This window comes from Teleopsis dalmanni, chromosome 1 (genome assembly GCF_002237135.1).
Source record: "Teleopsis dalmanni isolate 2A chromosome 1, ASM223713v2, whole genome shotgun sequence".
Taxonomy (NCBI): Eukaryota; Metazoa; Arthropoda; class Insecta; order Diptera; family Diopsidae; genus Teleopsis; species Teleopsis dalmanni.
Window position 1 is genome coordinate 154,645,197 of NC_051846.1, and position 7,371 is coordinate 154,652,567.

A 7,371-nucleotide genomic window follows, 5' to 3' on the forward strand; every position below is an offset into this window, starting at 1 on the left:
CATGAGCTTCCAGATAGGCGTCATGATACACACACAGGGCAGAATAATAGTCACATATGGTTGGTGGTGTTATAGGGCAGTATAAAGGACCGAAGCTTAATAGGATTTGCACCTCGTTTGGTACAAATAGACCTGTCAGATTCAAAAAACCACCGGGGATTATCCGAGGATACAAAACTTCAAGAAATTTAGGTTTTGGGTGAGAAGTGGCCATTCGTGGTGTAGAAAATTCAGCTGGGCGAGTAAGATGTGGATGTATACTAATGGTGGGGGATGGGAGGGGGTTTGGTAATTTTTTAGGGATAGGTTGTGCCATTGCCAATTCCATACCGGATACGTAAGCGGATAAACGAAGGCATTCTTGGTCATCGTTTAATCTCTCTAATTCAAGAGAAACATCATCCTGGACAGGCACTAGAAAAGTTTCAAATAAGTAGAAAAAGTCATTATGGCAAGAAGAGATGCTTAAAAAAAGGGGGGACATACAAATATATGAGGATATTGTCATTAAAATAAAAATAATAAATAATAAAAAATATATATAAAAAATAAAAAATAAAAAATATATAAAAAATATATAAGGAAAAATATATATAAAAAATATATAAAAAAATATATAGGAAAAATATATAAAAATATATAAGGAAAAATATATAAAAAAAAAAATATATAGAAAAATATAGGAAAAATATAGAAAAAATATATAAAAAAATGTAAAAAATAAATATAAGTATAAATAATAAAGATAAAAAAAGAGGGACATACAAATATATGAGGATATTGTCATTAAAATAAAAATAATAAATAATAAAAAATACAAAAAATAAAAAATATATAAAAAATATATAGAAAAAATATATAAAAGAATGTAAAAAATAAATATAAATATAAATAATAAAGATAAAAATAATAACAAAAATGTTTTTTGAAAAGGTATAAATAGTAAAGTTAAAAGGTATAAATAATAAAGATAAAAAATTTATAAAAAAAAATTTTTTAAAGGATACAAATAATAAAGACAATAATAATAATAAAAATAAAAATAATAAAGATATGATGAAATTAAATATAAGGTGAATATATGTAAATATAATAAAATTTACATGTCTGATTTGCAGTGCTGTAGATGGATGCAGGAACACCTAGTGGGCATAAATAGGAAATTAGAAAATGAATAAGCGAAAATAATAAAATGTGATGTATGATGCGTACCTGGCATGCATACAGGAAAAGGATGGATACAAAGTAGTAAAACAGGAAAAGGAAAAGTGGTAAAGATTTTGGGAATTGCAATTCATGAGAAATATTCTAGACAAGAACCATGTATAACTTGGGATTTGTTCTGTAAGAAATATTTTGAGTTATGGATTTGTAATATGTGGTATTTAGTAAGAATGGTGACTAGATTTTCAAGGGTGTTCTTTTTCAAAGTTTATATATTTGGATAAAAAATTTTTCATAACAGTAAGTTGAGTAATCCAATTTTTGTTAAAAGATTTACGCAATGTGCAAAGATAATAAGTGAAATAAGGCGCAAGATGCGTGGCACATATTTTTTGAAATAGGTAAAAGGCAGGGCATATAACTTTGAAAAAAAGGTAGAAAGTGTAAGGTATGAAGGTGGGGAAGTGGGAATAAGAAAGATGAGATGGCAGGTGCAATTTAATATGATGTGGAGAAACAGGTTTTTGCATTGGATAAATATACAATGAAAAACATGGGGAGTATGCTAAGTTTTATAAGCTTAGTAGTAATTATATTATTAAAATTGATGGACAGTGGAGATAATGGTTAAGAAGTGAAAGAAAAGTGAATGTGATTTAAATTGTTTTAAATAATGAGATGCAAGTCTCACGTGGGAGTGAAGATAAGTAGGTTTTTTGAAATAATGAAAGTGTAAGGTAAGGTATTTTTGGATTTATGACTTTGGTCAGGTTTGAGTGTATACTGATTGTGGTATGGATAAACTTTATAATTATGAGTTAGCTGTGGTTTTTCCAGTAATTTTCAATATTGCTTCAAGTAAGTGTTTCCAATTGTTTGGGAGTTAAGTGAATGGTATAACTACAAATTTGTCCAATTATTTAATGTTTGTGATTTAAGTAAATTATGTAATCCAGATATAAGGTGGTTCCATATATATGTGTAAATTGTAGGGTTAATTATTTATAATATATATTTTCTACTGTTTAAAAAGTGGGGTGAATTTATAGTTTTTGGTAAAGTTTGATTCCCATGCTTCTGTGTAGGTGGTATGAGATAATATATTTATAATGGTTTTTTAATTAAAAAAATGTCTTATATTGTTGGATTTATATATATATAATTGCTAATATTTATTTTTTATTCCGTATATAATGGTTTTTATTGGTGACAGTATTAACATAGGAGGTTAGTGGTACATAGGTAAATATGTTATATATGATGTGTATATGTATAGGTTATAGGTATGGAATCTGGACACTACATAATGAATATGGACAATACATAATGAATACAGACTATATATTTTTGCAATCCACTCTGATGAGCCTGGCTAGTTACCAGGCGAAACGCGTTAGTGGAAACTATTAGAGAACTGTTTTCTGTTGGTTTTTTAACCAACACAAGGAATTGCTTTAAGCTTTTTCACTTTTTTAATGACAAATTGACGTCTACATGTTTATATATTGTGTACCAGTAGTTGTTATTTTTTATTACATAATTTATATTTTGGCATTATTATAACATATTTTTATTTAGTTTTTAGTTTAGTTTGCAGTTTGCAGTTTTTTTAGTTTTTTAGTTTTTATATATATATGTGTTATTTATTTAACATGTAGGGTTTTTTTGTGCATATATTTATTTTGTGTTGGGGCAAATTATCCATCATAAATTTGTGTAGGGTTAAGTATTTATATCTATGTTTCAGTGACCATCATCAGTGTATCCGTTTGTTGCTATTTAGCGACATTCTGGAGGCTTGGTTGGATGACCTACTTGTTGGGTTATGTAAGCAAAGTAATGACAAATTTCCAATCGTATAAAGATGATTGGAGGTTTGAGCATTAATAATAATATGAACTAAAATTCCTAAGAATTTCCTAGAAGCGTCTTTTCTCCATCCAATAGGATTGGAGCTTCTATTTGCTAAAGCACCTCGTCAGCGTCTTTAGCTTTGGCGTCAATAGCCAAATGACGAGATTCATATCCAATGGTATTTGGACATCTCATCGATCAAGTATTTCAAATGATACTTGATATGTTTTGCACAACATAGTTGCGTCTTTAAAGAAAACAATTTTGTTTTCTTTTGCAACATTGTTGCCATATGAAGTACAGGCAATAAGCCTGACTGAAATTGAATATACAAACGCGCGTAGGCGTTGTGAGATATCTTAATGCGCAATACATTGATGCGCATACTTAAGATACAAAAATTGTGTAGAACGGCAAAGTGCCGTTATAGTGATGTAGGGTGTTAACTTGCACATACTACTAACAACTTATATATTGTCTGATAATTTTGTTGTGCACCGAAAAAGTATTAATTGCTGTGTATTAAATTAAATTATTTGAATTAATATTATGAAAAATTATAACCTTTTAGTAAATCGAATAATTCCATCATTTCGAATTCTTTCAATAAATTTTGTAATTTATCGTCTTCCATTGTAACGCACTGGCGGACACGATCAAAATGCAAATAAGTGACGCCAGCTTCGATGATTTGATTTCACAATTTTCACTTTAATCTGCTGCACATAAAAACATAAACAACAATATCACTTAAGGTATACATGTAATTTAAAAACTGAGAGGCAAGAATATAAAAGCAGAAATGAATCAAATATTGCTATTGTAACTACAGTAGAATCGCGGAAAAGTTAACCGCTCCGTTTTGGGGTTGTTAACTTTTTCGAGATTGTTAACTTTTCCAAGCGGTTTTCAAAATTCATAAAAAAAAGAAAAAACTACAATAATAAGCATAGATTTGCTTAGAAATAGCTCCTTTTTTTTTTTGTTTATGTTTTAGCCATTACAAAAGGAAAATTGTTAATTTGTACCAGTTGGTTTAAAAAAGCAGTCGAGAGTTGTTTGTTTTTTTTCTTTGGTGTAATAATTCTTGACCATTTTTGTGCGCATACTGATAAGGTCTGCCACCTGATTTGCATCGTTGTTGTCTTTGGACCATTTTATCAAGGTATTGATGCTTTCAACTGCTTTCGAGAAACTCACTTTCGGTTGTTGAATATCTTCCTCGGTAATTGAATCATCATTGTCACTATCACACACTTCGAAATGTTCCATATCTTCCGTAATTTCATCCTTGTTCCTATTTTCTATATCGTCAATGCTGATGTTAAGATTATTTCCCACTTTCAACATTAACGATTGAACTTCTCGAACTGTATCGTCGTAAACATCGTTTGCTTTAATAAATTTGGACAACGGAAGATCATCTTCACTATTGTATTGATCATCATCCCACTTTTTTATCTTATTCCACGCTTTTATAAGAATTGATTGCGGCAATTCTTCCCATGCTGAATTAAGTAGCGATATGGCGTCACAAATTGAATGTGCCTTCAAAATATTTTCCACCAGAACGTTTTCTTGCGCGGCAATGTTGCATAACAATTTGGAGCGATATCCTAATTTAACCAATCTTATGGGATTTTGATCCATTGGCTGCAAAGCCGCTGTTACGTTCGGTGGTAGATGCATGGCTACAATGTTTCCATCGTCAGACTTCAGCCTGTCAATTGGCTTATGTGCCGTGCAGTTGTCTATTAGCAACAATGCCTTTGGTGGTAAATTATTTTCAACAGAAAATTTGCGAACCTTCAAAAATTTTTATGTCATGTTCATTAGAAATGAAAAATGAAACCAAAAAATAAGTTTACCTGTTTTATAAATGAATTGTGGAACCAGTTGAAGAATAACTGTGCATTCATCCACGACTTGCTTGTATGAGCGTATTCCAATGGATTGTTAAATTCCTTAAAGCAACGTGGTTTTGCAGATTTACCGACCACCAACGGCTTCAACTTGTGCGAACCATCTGCGTTTGCACACAACAAAAATGTAATTCTTTCCTTAACAGTTTTTCTTCCCGGTGCGGCATGTTCGTTTGCTGCGACAAATGTTTTGTCCGGTAATAAACGATAAAATAGTCCAGATTCATCTGCGTTATATAGTTGGGAGTCGGAGATGCCCATTTCATTGATTTTTGCTCGTAGACTATGTACAAACGGAGTTATTTTCGGTGTATCGCTCGAAAGAATTTCCCCACAAATTTTGAGAAGGCGAATACCGTGCCGTTTTTTAAAATTTGCCAGCCATCCATCACTTGCACTAAATTTTTTTCCCGGATACAGAATTTCAAATTCGAGTTTAGCTCTTGATTTTAAGATGGCACCAGTCACTGTACAATTACGCTGCCGTTGATTCAGGAACCAATTGTACAAGTTTACCTCCAGATCAGGATATTCCGACTTATGGAGTGTTTTCTTCTCTGCACTTTCATAAGTGGCCGCCACTGTTTTTAAAATTTCTTGGCGTTTTTTTGTTTATTTTACTGATGGCTACTTTAGACACACCATAATGCAGCGCTATTCGATTTCCCGCAATACCGTCATCAAGTTTTCTTAATATATCTACTTTTTGTTGCAAATTTAATCTGATTTGCCGTTTTTTCTGTATTTTTGACATTTTTTTAATAAAAAATTCACAACTAATCAACTCAAACGCTACCGAACAATTCAATCAAGGTAATTTGCGACAAGAATGAAAACATATGTTTGGAGCACAAAACAAAACAGAAAGAAAATAGAATATTCGGGGAATACCCATAATCAAAACTAGAGCTCGCACTGGCTTGTGTCGGCAAAGAAACGGTTGATTTCAAAAAAAAAATTCATACGCTCGGAAAAGTTAACTTTGAAGTTAACTTTTTAGAGCGCTACGTGGACGCCGAAATGCTGTTAACTTTTCCGCGAGATTAACTTTTTCGAGAGTTAACTTTTCCGCGATTCTACTGTATAATGAAATTGAAACATCGCCATATACATTGGCTCTCTTTTGAGATTAATGACAAATGATTTTTATATTTAATACGAAAATATTTATTACATACCCATAAATACTTAAAACAAATATTTTAGTATGTATTTTAAATATTTTTAATATTTAATTCGAAAAATAAATATCTTTGTCGTTGAATGAAAGCTGTTCATATTTAATTTAAATATTTTATTTAAATCAAATAAAAAATATTTAATTATTCGTTCCTCTTTTTCTCTGAGTGTACTTTCGCTGCTGGTGGATTTGGATTGACTGTTTCCAATGATTGAAACCGCTTTTCCAAAAATAACAGACACTCACCTATTGATTGTAATTCACGCGGATGCGCTAGCGACTGTTCATACAGTAGTCTAGTTTTTTTATCCAATTTTTGAGTTAATACGTATAACAATATTGGACTCCAGGAACTGGTGTCAATGCCCAAATTGTTCAATGCTAATAAACTTTCTAGTGTACAGTCATGTATGACCCGAATGTCATTCGCGGCTGGAGCTCTTACAATTGCTTGATTTATGATTTTCTGGATGATGGAAGAAACAATGATTCGTTTATTGTCATAACGTTCCTTCAATATTTGCTATGCTGTTGCATAGTTTTGATTTGTTAGAGCGAGATGTGCTACTAACCCTGCTGCATCTCCAGTTAAATGATTTTTTAAATACCATATCTTCTGTGCATCTGGCAATTGAGTGTTGTGGATCATTTCTGTGAACAAGTTGTCGAACTCCATCCACTTGGTAAAAGTTCCGTCAAACTTCGGAATCGTTATGTTAGGTAACCTAACTTGCACCTTTTCTGCAATAAGAGGCGGTTGCTGTTGATTTGATGTAATCTTTGACGTTATTGACACCAACTGTAATAGTAAAACGTTCGTTGTGTTCGAGGTATGGAATAAAAGTGTTCTTTATTTTTAGTTAAAACAAAGCGTCGCAGCGCATGTACATAGAATGTATACTATTACATGTGCATAGCGTCGCAGCGCATGCACATGAGGCTTATGTAAATAAAAGTATATTATATAGAGTGTGCATAAGCATATTCGCTTACTAAGCGCATTGTAATATCTTCTTATTATTTTATTTAGATATTATTAAAACAAGTATTAGTTACTATCAATATATATTTATTATTTTATTTAAGTCATATATTAACGTTGTTGCTCAGGCAACAACTCAAATACTTCTGTTCTTTAAGAGCGGCGCAGCATACACAAGCAGCTCAAAGTGCTTTGTCTCATAATTGCAAGATCAGCAATTAATGCTGTTGCGAATATGGTGTGACTTAAGAATAAGTGAATAATACTTT

The 7,371-nt window shown here is 31.5% G+C and overlaps 1 pseudogene; it reads right to left on the reverse strand.

Annotated features, from left to right (window-relative positions):
• Positions 1–3,861: 3,861 nt before the first annotated feature.
• LOC119669441 lies at positions 3,862–5,905 on the reverse strand (annotated as a pseudogene).
• Positions 5,906–7,371: the final 1,466 nt, after the last annotated feature.